The 13,737-nt window shown below is 45.5% G+C and overlaps 1 protein-coding gene across 5 annotated transcripts in view; it reads right to left on the bottom strand.

Annotated features, from left to right (window-relative positions):
• The window catches only part of TBX4 (T-box transcription factor 4), a 73,350-nt gene extending 62,900 nt beyond the window's left edge, over positions 1 to 10,450 (bottom strand). The window contains exons 1-2 of one of the 5 annotated variants that reach the window (XM_028708137.2): positions 10,192 to 10,449; positions 5,111 to 5,256 (exon numbers count right to left, since the gene is read on the bottom strand). The gene's annotated coding sequence lies outside the window, so the exon portion shown is untranslated. Of the gene's footprint in view, positions 1 to 1,411; positions 1,693 to 5,110; positions 6,076 to 10,191 lie in introns of those variants that run through there. The other 4 variants (XM_028708139.2, XM_077919292.1, XM_028708136.2 and 1 more) reach the window with 4 other exon arrangements.
• Between the last annotated feature and the right edge of the window lie 3,287 nt (positions 10,451 to 13,737).

Genomic DNA, 13,737 nt, shown 5'->3' with positions numbered 1-13,737 from the left:
AGTCTAAGTAAACATGCCTGCTATGATCAGGCAGCGTAATCCGATGCTCTGCCTGTTTATTTCGGAAGTAACTGCGCATAGGGGTTGCAGCCTGAATTGAGAGTTAGTTAAAAAGCAATGCAACCGTTTAATTGCGCTATAATTCAAAACACACACACACACATACAAAGTTTAGTAAGCATTCCCGAGTCTTTGGGATGTGGGGGAGACACAAGACCAAGCACTCGGAATAAACAAACTAAGGGAATGTAACTGACCAGGGTGATTCATACTGGTAGGAGTTGACAGCAGTATAAAATCGCTCTAAAAATGCATTGAATAAGGCGGCCGCCGACGCGCAGGCTCTGTTCACGCGTTGCCTCGCAGTTGTGTTTTCTACCGAACACGACCAAATTTGGGTTCTAGTCCTGCCCCAGCCATTTCCTCGCAGCGATATTTCTGCAGGATCCAAGGGCTTTTCTCCCCTTGTATGGGCTTTTCTCCCCGACGCCCCGTCTAGAAGGACTGCGGCGCGGCTCTCCCTCCCTCCGACGAGCCTTTTCGCCTTTGCCCCCCAGTGAAATAAATCCCACTTTTGCCTGTCACATGCCCTTAAGTGTTGTTTTCTGGCTTTACAACTTCACCCTCACCTCCATCTTCTGTCTTTTTCTAAAACCCTATTTCTCCTTCCAAATTTACAAACATTGAACCAAGTCAGCTACGCACCCCCCCCACCCCCAGTTTCAACAGTTTTAAGAGGCGGGGTGCAGACAAAAAAAAAAAGTATCCTGCAATACAAAGGCCTGGAAATTTAAAATAATAATAGATTGTGTTGTTTATGCCCCCAAATCCCTCCTTTACGTTTTACGCACCATTTTACTTGTAAAGAAGCCCCATTTGAACACAGCAAGGAATGTTGCGGATCAACATCCACAGGCTTGTGTGGCATGTCAAATTGCAGGTAAACGACCATTTGGGGGGGGGGGAGTTTGTTTACTTAATTGTATGCACCTGAATTTTGGAAACGAAAAGGTCTCGCTGCCTGATATATACTTCACATAACAGAGCAGCTGTAAAGCGAATGAGGCCTAGTCAGAAACCAGGCTGCATTTGCCTCGCGTGCAGCGACCTGCGTTGGCTCCGGAAACTGTAAAACGCCGCCTGGACGCTGAGGGCGCTACCATAATCATCTCACTACAGTATTCACGTGCTCTTAGGTACCTATAGTAAGTATATACACATTAGAAGGAGGCAGCGTGATAGTCTGGGCGCCATGGGCAGGAGGCACTGGTGCGCGCATGGAAACTACCAGGAATTGCTCAGCCTTAAATGGGATCGTTCCCCCTCCCCACACGCACTTCCCCCCATACATATCCCTTGCAATCCTATCCGCTACTCTATGCCCGACTTCCCCGGGTCTATTGGGACTTACTTCCAGGTCAACTTGCCCAGGACGGCGCTGCAAACGGGAAACCTTCTTTGCATGCCTACTCCCAGTGTTCAAGAGTCACCGGATTCAATGGCGCTCGTTTCCAAGTATCTCCCTCCATGGCGCGTCTAGGAGTGCGCCTACCTGCAGCTGAGGATATAGCATTTCACGTCCGCAGAAAGCAGGGTGGGGGTGGATGGGCCAGGCTGATGTTTACTCCCAAGTAAGCCTGCTTGGGATCGGGGAATGAGGCCTCCCTTGATGTCTAGCTTGTCCAAAACGCCTTGGGCTTAAAAAGGAGCGCTCTGGTGACGTCTGAGCGGCGCGATCACCAGCACGTTTAAAAACACACACGCGCTTTCCTTTTTGTTTTCCTTTTCTTAAAGGAAAGGAACCATTTATCTACACACCATCCTGAACTCTTTTTTTAAAAGCCAGCTTTTAAAAAAACGGCGGCACAGCGGAAGAGAGTAAACTTCCCTCTGCCCAACCCCCACTTTTAAAAAGTTAGGTGCGTTGGAGCTTTATATAATGCATGCCCTGACATTTACACAAACAGGGAGGATTCTGGCTTTATTTGTTTGTTTTAAAAAACAGATTTAGCCAAGCGATTTTAACAGTTTATTTCGAGAGGAAAGCTAACATGCTGCTCAAAGGGCACCCAGAGAGGTCGCTTTTATTGGGATACTTACAATCCAACCCTACAAAGGTCTACTCGCAAATAAGCCCTGTTGAGTTCAATGGGATTTACTCTCAGGCATGAGCGTGCATATCGGCACAGCTATAACTACAAATCTGCTTTTCTGGGAGTAGGCCCCACTGACGCCAATAGGACTTACTTCTGAGTTGACATGAGTGGGATCGCCCTGTTAAGCTGCAACCCAACACGCACTTAGTCTGGAAGAAACTCAGTCCAGCTCTGCTGAGGCTGCATATTTCGAAACCCACATGCCTACCAGGGACATTTAGGCAGGGTGCAAGGTTCCCTTATTTTAAAGGATGGTCTGTAAGGTGCTGAGGTGTGTGACACTTGTAGTTAAAATACACTGCTCCTATTTTTAAAAAAACAAAAACACATAGGAAGAAGTTTTTTGGGTGGGTGGGTGTCATCATCGATATTTTAAAAGAAAATGTTCAACTTGGTTCCTCATACGTGGTGAAGGCCACCTAGAATTAGGAAGCTATTTGTTATTAAAGGAATTAGTGGGAGAGGAAGAAAGTATCATTCCACCCCAAAACGTATGCCTGTTTAATTCTCAGATAAGTTACATATTTCATGCAAGTTTGGGACCAAAGACCGGAGTGAAAGAAACATTCCGCCTTAACTGTGTAATGCGAGGCACATTTATTTATGGGCAAATGCCGGAGATTTACGTCTTCTAAAATAACTTACTCCAGAGTAAGTTCACGTAGTGTGGTTGGCTTCAGAAATCCAACTCATAAAACAAATGCCAGCTGGCCACCAATGACTTGGCCAGATTCCTCTCGGCCTCAGTTTCCCCGTCTGTAACATAGCGGTGGCCTTGCTCTCACACACAAGCTGCTTCAAGGGCAAAACGTGGCCAGGGAAAATTATCTTTGATTTTAAGAACAGCGCCGTTATATTATTGCAACTAATCATCCTTTGAGGACAACAAAAACAACGCATTTGTGTCGCTACTGTTAATATTATCAAGTTAGATCTTGATTGAATTAATGATCAAGTTAGATGGGGACCCGGATTGGTTGGTTGGTTGGTTGGCAGGCACCCGTCTGTCTCTGGCGAAGTCAAACCGTTGGAGAGTTACAGCCACGACATAACCAAGCATGGCCTACCCATTAAAAAAAAAATTAAGGGTCTAGATTTCCACTCAGTGCCACCACTTGCAGGATCGACGCCCACCCGGAATATTAGAAATCCAAGGTGAGTTCCCCAATTGTACTTGGAGCGCTGCCAGTTTCTTTTAAGTTGATTTTTACTGTAGGCTCTGCAGAAATCAATGGGTCTAAACTTTCCAAGTTTAAAGCGTTGTTTAATATCGGAGGCTGGCGCATCTCCCCCGCCCCAACGCGCGCACACTCTTTTAAATTCCCGGGGAAACTTCTACCTACGTCGTCTTCCCCTTCCTTCCTACTCCTCCTGTACTATAGACCTGGCCACATTGGTTCACAAAGACTTCTCAAACAAGCGCTCTCCAAAGCGCGGACGCTTTTGTTTACATCCAGTTTCCCCAACTCCTCCCCGCCGCCCCGAAGGTAACGCGGGTTCAGATGAGTTGTCTGAAGTTCAAAGCCGAGGGCGAGGAAGGAACACCGTTTCTACGCAGGCGCCAGTCCCCAGAACTTTTATGTATTAGTGGCATTAATGTTTAAGGTGTTATTCTTTCGAATCCACCTCCGTCGGGAGTCTGTGACGTTCCCGAAGTAAAGGCAGAGATGTTGGCAAATGCGCATTCGCCATATATAGAGTATAGAGGGAGTTACAAAGTCCTGAAAAATAAAAAAACACACACGCCCCTAATTTCCGACTACTATGTTGGCAAATCGATCTGGTCGTCTTTATTGTTTTTTTGGTTTTTTTTTAAAGGACCGTTTTCAAAATACTTTCTCTTTCTGCTTCTAAATGGGTTTTTATTCCCACCTCCCAAGATCTCCATCTATTGCAGAAAGTTGCAGGTCTTTGAACTCTTTTTGATTAGAACATGCCTCCTTAGGGGGAGAAAAAAGGCCTTTCAAAATGATAATTTACTTTTTTGAAATGTGATATATAGCAACATTAGCTCTGTACTTTTTGTTTTCCATTACGCAAAGCTGTGTGGTCGAATTATCAAGTGAATGAGAGATCTAGTGCGGTGAATCCTGCTAGTCAGGGAGTCCTATTGAACTCAAGGGGCCTTACTTTCCAGCAAAGATGCTTAAAGATTACGCTCTGCAAATCATCAACTCAAAAGACCCAGAAGGTCAGGTAAAAATAAATAAATCATCAGATTAAAGTGAGAGTATCTAAAGTGTGATAGGAGAAAAAATACTTTGAAAAATAAAACTTACACTGGATCTTTAAAAATAATTATTAGGGAGTGTGTGGTTTTGGCAAATCCATTACAAATTCTAGATAGCAGCTTTTTTTAGAATGTTCAACCTAGAATGCTATAATACCCACTTATATGTGTATTTTTTTAAAAAAATTTCATTCCCGCCCTCCATTTTCTTTTCATTCAAAACCTTGCCCAAAAGATTCATGCTCCCTCCCCAAACCTTGGCGATTCCTCTCCTCCCCTAGAAATAACAGCAGTGGAAACGCATTCGCCATCACATAGGCCCCTGTGATTAGTTTGGGGGATACATACATAAGATCAACACAAATTGGAGGGGACGCGCGTGCACGTACATATAAGAGAGGAGAGGTTGGCTGAAGCGCAACCCAACAACTGCACATAATGTTGATCTGGACACAACCTGGCAGGTCTCCCCTCCCTCTTTTTCTACTGGTGGTGGTGAATTCATTCCTGTAGTTTCTAGCTTGGTCCTTCCTCTTCTCCCTCCACCCACCCCCACTCTGTGCCTGGCAAAACGCTGGCGAGGTGGCAAACACTTCCTCTGGTTTGCTCCCTCCCTCTCCATCCACCACCCCTTTTTAACCTAGCTGGGGGTCTTTACTTTGCGATGTGTGTGTGTGTTGCGGCGCGGTGGGGGGGGGGGTGGAGAGAGAAACTCTTGACTCACAGTAATCGCTCGAGGCTTGACGCTGCTGGAACGAGAAGTCTGGCGAAGTTTCGCTGCTGTTGCTTCATCAAAAGCATCCAAGAGGGATCAGCATCCTTGTTAAAAAGACGGGTGGGGGTGGGAAATCACCCTTCCTTTCCCAAATCCTTTGAAGAAGAAGAAAAACTCGCACAAACATACAAAATAGCCACCACCAAATGATAATTTAAAAAGAGTCCGGTTCTGGTTCTATATCCTTAAAAAATGAATCTGCTTTTTTATTTTTTTCGGGGGGAAAAAGAATACGCAGAGAGAGGGGATCCCAAATGGAGAGAGATGGTTCCTTCTAAGCTGGTCTATTCCCATAGATCTCGTTTTGTACCTTTAAGATCTCCTCTTAAAATGTTCCATTAAATAAAAGAGAGAGAGAGAGAGAGGGAGAGAGAGAGAGAGAGAGAGAGAGAGAAGAGGGAAGAGAGAGCGCCAGTTTGGAGTCTTGACTGCCCACCCTTCTTGCCGCCCCTCCCTCCCTCTCCTCTGCTGACGTTGCTGCTGTCAGTCTTCGGGAGTTCCAACTAGTTTCTTACTTAGGATCTTCCAAACAACCGGGGCCCCCTTCTCCTTCTATTCCCCATCGCCGCCACACTCTCCCTCAACCTGCAGTCCCCTTTCCCAAAACTGGCCCTGCCTCCTCACCCCCTTTCTCCCCCCTTTTTGCTCACAGTACCATGGAGCCAAGCTGGGACAGCACCATCTCGTCCCTCCACCCTGAACTCCCTGCTCAATGTTTGGATGCTGCTTTTGGAAAGGGAGGGGGGGTCAGAGAGGCACATCATGGTTTAAATTATAGTACATCTGGAGAGCACAGTCAGGCAAATAACATGCTCGGGGCATCAGCTAATAATACTGGCTGAACGGCTAAAGAGATAGCAGGCCGCAGGCTTTTGAGCATAAAAGCCCACATCTATATCAAGGGCCAGATATCGGGGGGGGGGGGGCGGCAGTGCACACCCTGCCCCAAAATAGGAGCCCCAAAGCACAACCAAGAGAGAAGGGATGTAGCCCAGTAGAGGAGCGTCTGCTTTGCATGCAGAAGGTCCCTGGTCCAACCCCAACATCTTCAGACAGGCCTGAAAAAGATTGCCTGCCTGAAACATTGGAGAGGTGCTGCCAGTCAGTGTAGACAACACTGGGGCCAATGGTCTGACTCGAGATTATCTTTCTGCATCCCCAGGGCTCTCCAGCGCTCCTGCTGCAACAGTCAAGGAGGTCTGTGACTTTAAAACAGCAGTACAGCAGACCAGCTATCCAACAGGTGCTGCTTCTCCTTCCTGCTGCAGAGTGTCTGTCTGTGGCGTGCAGCACTGAAAGACTCCGAAACCACCAAGAAGTGGCTGCACCACACTAAATGCCCATGTACAGTGTCCTGTTTTTCTAACAGCCGCCGGCCAGTTGTCTTTGGGAAGCTCACAAGTCAGGCGTGAAAACGGTGTCCCCCTCCAGCCCCAGTGATAGACTGCCTTTGAACCTGGAAGTTCAGTTCAGCTTTCACAATTCTCTACCCCCATTCATTAATCTGCCGAATCCAAAATTTGAAAACTGTCCCCTCGGTTTCTGGCCATCTCTGCAGCTTGTGAGTGTGAATCCCATCCATTAATTATTATGAGTTGAGTGAACAAATACACCCCTGTTTGTCAATCTTGAACTGACTGCTAATTATTTCCACTGGGTGAGCCCTATGGGAGAGAGGATGAAAACAAGTTTGCCTGTCTGTCTTGCAAGACAGTGCATAATTAAATTTTATACAATTCTATCCTGATCTCCTCCCAGTAGCCGTCTTGTAACCAAGAGCTTCTCATCTTCTGTCTTCAGAAAGATGCTCCAATGTGGATCATGTCACTTTCCCCTTTTCTGTATGTTTCACAGGTCTCTGGTTTGTTGCATTTGTATACTGCCTTTCCGCCAACGCATCCAAAATGGTTTGCAATTTTAATAACGGAGATAAAATTTACTGTGACAGAGTCCTTTCTGGCTGGGCTGGAAGCTGATGGCACAAGCACACCCTGACCTGGGTTATCTCGCTTCTGCCTTCCCCTGAGTCACACAGATCTCTACGGCATCATACTCATAACCTGTTCCTGAATTTTAAAAAGTTGAAGCTTTCCCCCCATGAGCCAATAAGCTGTCTGTTTGTTAATTAAGCACAATGATTTACCTGCCCTTCATCAAACAACCCTAAAGCAGATTACAATATTACAAGAAGCCAGCAAAAGTGAGTGCATGTAAAATAGAATTAAAAATTCCAACATAAAAACGCCATCAGTTACAGCCAGTGGCGTAGCGTGGGTTGTCAGCACCCGGGGCAAGGCAAGTAATTTGCACCCCCTAACCTGTGGATTTGCGCCCCCTAACCTGTGGATTTGCCCTAACCCCAGATGTTGCGCCCGATGCGGCCGGCCCCCCCTGCACCCCCCACGCTACGCCACTGGTTACAGCAACGCACTAGCATCCTGCAGCATCTGGGACAAACAGACTTGGTTTTAACAGGGCACCGGAATGTCAACAATGCTGGCACCCACTGTATTTCCAGAGGCGAGTGCATTCGACTCTCAGGGTGCCATGAAGATGAAACCCACATCCTATGTCACCACCCCACATATATCCCCTAGTGATGGGGCAGTGAGAAAGACCTCTTCTCCAGATCTAAGGACCTGGACAAGCTGATACACAACATAAACGAGCCCTGCTGGATCAGACCAGAACCTCTTCTAGGCCAGAAGTTGACAACCAAATGCTTCTGGGAAACCAGAAAGCAGAACAGCACACTTATGTATGCACAACCCTCAGAATCCAACATGTTTTGCATTGGGCGAGCAGCTGCCCGCCTCAACGCCTCCATCCATATAACAGGGATAATCACAACCTGCATGAAAAGGCTAAAACATATTATTACAACCTTTTACAAAGCTGGGCCCTTACAGCTCCTGTTAGGGGACAGATAACTGTTCATTCCCATTTTACAGGTTGGAGGACTGAGGTCTAGAGAGAGGGATTTGCCCAGGGCCACACAATGGTGTCTGCAGCAGAGTGGGATTTGATTGACTTCCGCAAGGCAGCATCTCCACTTTCCTTAGCCACTGGACCAAATTGGGTAATGTGAAGATGAATATGCTATACAAAGGTTTGGGAATTATTTGCACATTTACAGAGTACTGTTAGAAAATAATATAAAATAGATATTTGGGCACATTGAATTATGAGAAATGACTCACTGTATCAGACCAAAGGTCTGTCTGGTCCTGTATTCTACCCCAAAGATGGCCATCCCTCCCTCAGCTGAAGTTTAGAGGTATACTGCTTCCAGGGTTCAATTTAGATACCATAGCCTAATAGCTATGGGTAGATCTCTCTGTGAAATGGCCTCACAACAGCAATTGTATACACATTCAACTGGGAGTAAGTCCCATTGAACTCCATGGGATTTATTTCTGCATAGGGTGGCTCTGTAATCCTTACTATTCTATCTTTAAAAAGCCATTTGTGGCCTTCACAACATCATGCTGGTGGGTTCCATAATTAGGTGTTGGAAGAAACACAGAAAAAGACCAACTCTCTTCTGGTCCAAAACCCATCCATCACAATCACTCAACTGAGTGGGCAAACAAAACCACATAGAAAGCAAAACAAAAACAAAAAAACATTTTGAAGTGTCAGCAACCAAACAGCAAATGACCCTGAACTCAGTGAAGTAAGCACTGGGTAGCCTGAATTAAATGCAATTATACTACCATCAGCCTGAGGGGGCTTAACTTCCTCAAGTTTAGAAGGCGAACCCCACATGCCAATTTCTAGCTGAAATTTTATTTGTATTCAGAAGGACACAGATTCTAGAAAGTTTGCAACCCAACAAAACAAAAAACCTAGTAAATTTTATAATTCACACACACACACACACACACACACACAAAGGTACATGAGAAATGTCCTCATTGCGAGTCAGCCCATTGGTCCATCTAGCTCAGTACTGTTGACACCAACTGGCAGCAGCTCTCAAGGATTTCAGACAGGGAGTCTTTCTCTCTCCTTACCTGGATATGCTTGGGATTGAACCTAGGAGGTTCTGTGGTCTTTTGCCACACACTTGGGACTTGCAGCACCATCATACATCTATATGCTATGGCATTAGAGGACTAAAATCCACAATATAGACTCCCTACAACAGCCATCCGGGTATTTGACAGACCAAATCCACCCAGCTCCTAAGAGGTCCTCAGTCAAGAGTGGATTTCCGCTACCTTGCTTAGGAAACTCCTAAGAGCAACAATCTTTAAAAATTATGGCCACTTATGTTAAGAGTCTAGGGACAGGGGGCTGTCTTCATCATCAACATTACTGATGGTGATTTTTAAAGTTACTGTTACGACCCCTCTTTCTTACCTGCACCAAATCCATTCTCACAAGCCCACCTTTTCCATGAACCCTTTGGTACAGCCTTCTAATTCCCAATGCCCTCCTGTAATGGTGCCTGTTACCAGAACTAAGTATGTGCAACTGAAATAAATCATACGGGGTTCCCCCTGTTTATGCCCCCCCCAAGTCTTTCTTCTGTGGACAAATTTTAGGTTGTAAGCTCTTTGGGGAAAGGGACCTTTTATGCTCCTGTATTCTGCAAAGATTTACACCCTTACAGTATAAGAATCAACAACAGCAGTACTAACAATTGTCTGACTACCCACCACTTCCTACCTCCTGCCTTGTATCCAGTACTGGTGATACTCACGAGTAGACCCGTCGAAAATCAATGAATATCACAAACATAGGCTCATGCACTTCAATGAGTCTACTCCAAGTAGGTCTTGGCTATGACCCCCTGCCTTCCAAAGATTGTGCTGCCTGGAGACTGAAAGCGCCCCCCTCAAAAAAAAAAAAAGCCTTTTGGCAGAGAGAGAGAGAGGTGTCCTCATTTCCACCCCACCCCGTCGCGAAAATATCCAACAAACAATAGAATTCCTGAAGCAGAGCTCTGTGGGACTCAAAAAGCTTGCATCTCTCTAAGCGGACAGAAGGGGTTTAAGACAGACAGACAGATGTAGACCATTTACCAGTTTTGCAGCTCTGAAAACAATCTTCTGCAGCTCTCCTCGCTTCAGAGCAGAGGAGCGGAGAGGAGCTTCTCCCAACGCGTTTTCGGGCTGCAATCCAATCCACGCTTACCTGGGAGTAAGCCTCCCTAAACTCACTGGCGTTTATTTCCGAGTAGCCATGCATGGCACAGACCTGAGCTGTTAAAAACTCAAGTCCCAGACGAAGTTTCAGCGTGGCCCCTTCTGAGGCGAAGAGGAAGAAAGGAGAGGGGAAGCTTTTCGCTACTTTTTTTGAGCCGCCCCCCCTCCCCGCTTTTTGGGGCAATCTCTACATCTATCTCTTAGGTGGAGTTCAAAGCGACAGAGCACTTAAAGAGTCAAAGTCTTATTCCCCTCCCGGCCAAGACACAGGGCCAAGATGGGGGTAAGAACCTCATCTCACCTTCCTCAGAACTTATATTTGGCATTTTAAAACACTCACCGATCATTTAGTTTTAAACTGATTTGATTAATTTGGGGGATCGATTAGGCTTAGGAGGAAGGAAAAGGGATATTCGGGGAACCAATTTAGCATTTGGAGAAGAGGGGGGGTTGAATAAGTCAAATATTATTGGGCCCAGACTGTTCAAGCAGCGAAACAAAGCAGAAAGGGGACTTGAAGAAGAAAATCGAAGTCCCTGTGGCATTTAAAATGCCTCAAAAACACACAAACGAACGCCATTTCATTTTAAGACAAATCGAACTTACATTTGATGGCATTTTACTTTCCTGGGGGAGGAGAATTTTGTGGCGTTAAAGCCTGAAATATTAAAGATACGCGGGCAAACACATCCATTTTATATATATATAATGTATACACACACACACCAGTTAGTCCGGTGGATTAAAAATAAATATACATCTATGCTATTAATATTCCCACCCTGTTCCAAAATAGCATGTTTACCTGGAAAATAAGCGCTACTTACTCATACGTGGGACTCACTTGGAAGTAAATAAGGGAGCCGGCTCGTTTTCTTAGCGCAAATGAAAACTGATCCATTAGCTGTTCTGAAAAATGTGCTATTTATGATATATATGGCGGCCAAAACTGTACAGTTACAAATATTATTGACTGGGCCTTTTGATTTGCTTCCTCCGAGGGAACTTGTAAATTCATTATTTTTTTTAGGTGGGGGAATCAGGGCCATCGTCACTCCCCCTCACTGTCCATGAACCCTATAGCAATGTAGTTTGGGGGGGTGTAGAAAATTGAAAGAGCCCCCCGATTGAATGAAGGAGGGGAGAAAAACACGTTTGCAAGAGAGGTTACGCCTCCCCACCCCCCGCTATTGCGAGTGTGATTGGGGTGGGTGGGTCAGGAACCGATTCATTTTGGGGTTTGGGAAGGGTGGATTTGGAGGGTGCGGGGCGGGAATTGCAGCGGTCTGAAGAAATGGCGATGTGGAGATTTGATGGCTCCGAGGGCAAAACTTGCAAAAAGTTAATTATATATTTCCTGCACCAAAACAACAGTCTGGAGTTTGCTTTTCTCTCTCTCTCTTTTCTCCACTCCCCCGAAAAGAGGATGGTTACGATCCCAAACCCAATTACTCCGCAGCGATTCCTTTTCTTTCGAATGGGGATTGACACCGGATTAAATAAACGGAGTAAATATATCACACGCATGATGTACATACATGCAACCTCCCTACCTGCAAAAAGAAAATGTCTAGAGCGGGGTCAGTTTTAATGGGATATGGAAGAGGAAAAGTAGTGGTGGGGTCTTACTTTTGAGTAAAGAGGCCGAGCCTTAATAAACACCCCCCCCAAAAAAAAATTACTGCGGGAGAGGGAGAGAGAAGGCTGCCTCTCTCGTCTCCACAACCTCAGTTCTGATAGGATGAAAAAAGTCAAAGAAATTGACCCCCAAGGAAAGAATTTTTTTAACATATACTATACAGTACGCACACATACATAAATATGAGAGAACACAAAATTAAGAGGATCCACAAGTAGGAAAACACAGCTGAAGGTGAACAATTGGCGCGGCTTCCTCGGTACCGATATCAGTATACAATGAAGAGTATTCAGTCGGTGCCAAATGGCGCGTTTCCTCCCCCCCCCCCCCGCTCCGCTAAAAAATAAAGCCTCCAACATTTCAGCCTGTAATAAATAAACGATTTGGAAAAGCCTGCAAAATGTCACCGGCCGGTGGACCCTGCCAGCGCTTCGGACACAGGAGGCTGGAATCCCACCTACAACTTACCTGGGAGTAAGCCCCCGTTGAACACAGTGGGGCTTACTTCCGAGTAAACAGGGTTCACACGACAGGGTTGTCGACCTTCTCTGGCCAAACTTTGCTTCGAGTGAAACAGGCTCAGAGAATCGTGGGGTTACCTCGGGTTACGGACAAATTCTTGTGTGAACTCCTTAACTTCTATATTCTTACAGAATCCGAGTTCTTTTTCAATGTGTCATTTAGTGCAAACCATAAGCGCGTTTATTCGGAAGTTAAAGATGCAGTCCTCGGTGTGCTTACTTTGGAGGCTGCTCCATTGAACACGGCGGCACAGGCTAGGGTATTGAATGCCATTGGATTTAGCTACTCCCAAGCTAAATGTGCATAAGATTGCAGATTTACTCCACACACATGCATACACACGCACGCACACAGATCTAAATATGTTTAAATTTTTTAAAAATTGAAAAAAATGAGCATTTTGCTCTCTAAAAAGGGTTTTCTACATTTGACATGGATATTTGTTCAGAATATCCTGGTGCTAAAATATCCTATATTAAAACATCCAGAGAAACAGACAAAAAAACCACAATCTTGCAAATGTCCTTCTGAGAACCAACCAAAATATCAGAAAAATAACCAGCAAACTGTTGGTTTTATTCAGAAATTAAGATCCTTCCTACGAAACTTTGTAGTAGTTTTCTGCCTTCAACACCCTATTCTTAAAAACACATACATAATTAAAATAGCAAAACGAGACGCATACAGATGCTCTCAAGCGACTTACTTTGGGAAACAAGTCACTTCGCTCCCCTAAAATGCGCACGTGGCATTAAACATGGAACGGGATTGACTCCGGAGTGAACTCAGCGGTTCCACGCACATTCAACCCGCTCCGAAGCATGTTTACTCAGAAGTAAGCTCCACTGGTTTCAATGGGACTTCTTTCCCAGTAAAGAGAGATTAGAATCCCATCCTGATCCTTGGGCATTTCTGGCCGACCTTAATGGCAGTTTCATATGCATACATATATACATATAAAAACGCGTCATGTTTTCCCCGAAGTAAACCCCTCAGAATTCAAGAGGATATACTACTTCTATGGAATCTGAATAGGATGGAAGCCCGGAAATTATTTACTCGGAATAAAGCCCAAGTCTGTTCTTGCGCCTTAAATCCAGGCGCCTTGTAGGCCCCAACTGTGTGACAGGGCCGGGGAATGTATCTAGTTCTACATATCCACGTTGAACGGGGAATTAAGTTCCCATGAGCTCCAATGGGGCGCCCTCCTTTGTGAATTATGGCCCGCTTCCACTGCAACCCCAACAACACCCATTCTTTTC

Source organism: Podarcis muralis, chromosome 15, assembly GCF_964188315.1.
Source record: "Podarcis muralis chromosome 15, rPodMur119.hap1.1, whole genome shotgun sequence".
Taxonomy (NCBI): domain Eukaryota; kingdom Metazoa; phylum Chordata; class Lepidosauria; order Squamata; family Lacertidae; genus Podarcis; species Podarcis muralis.
Note: the sequence above shows the minus strand (reverse complement) of the source record. Positions and strands in the feature narration are given on the sequence as shown.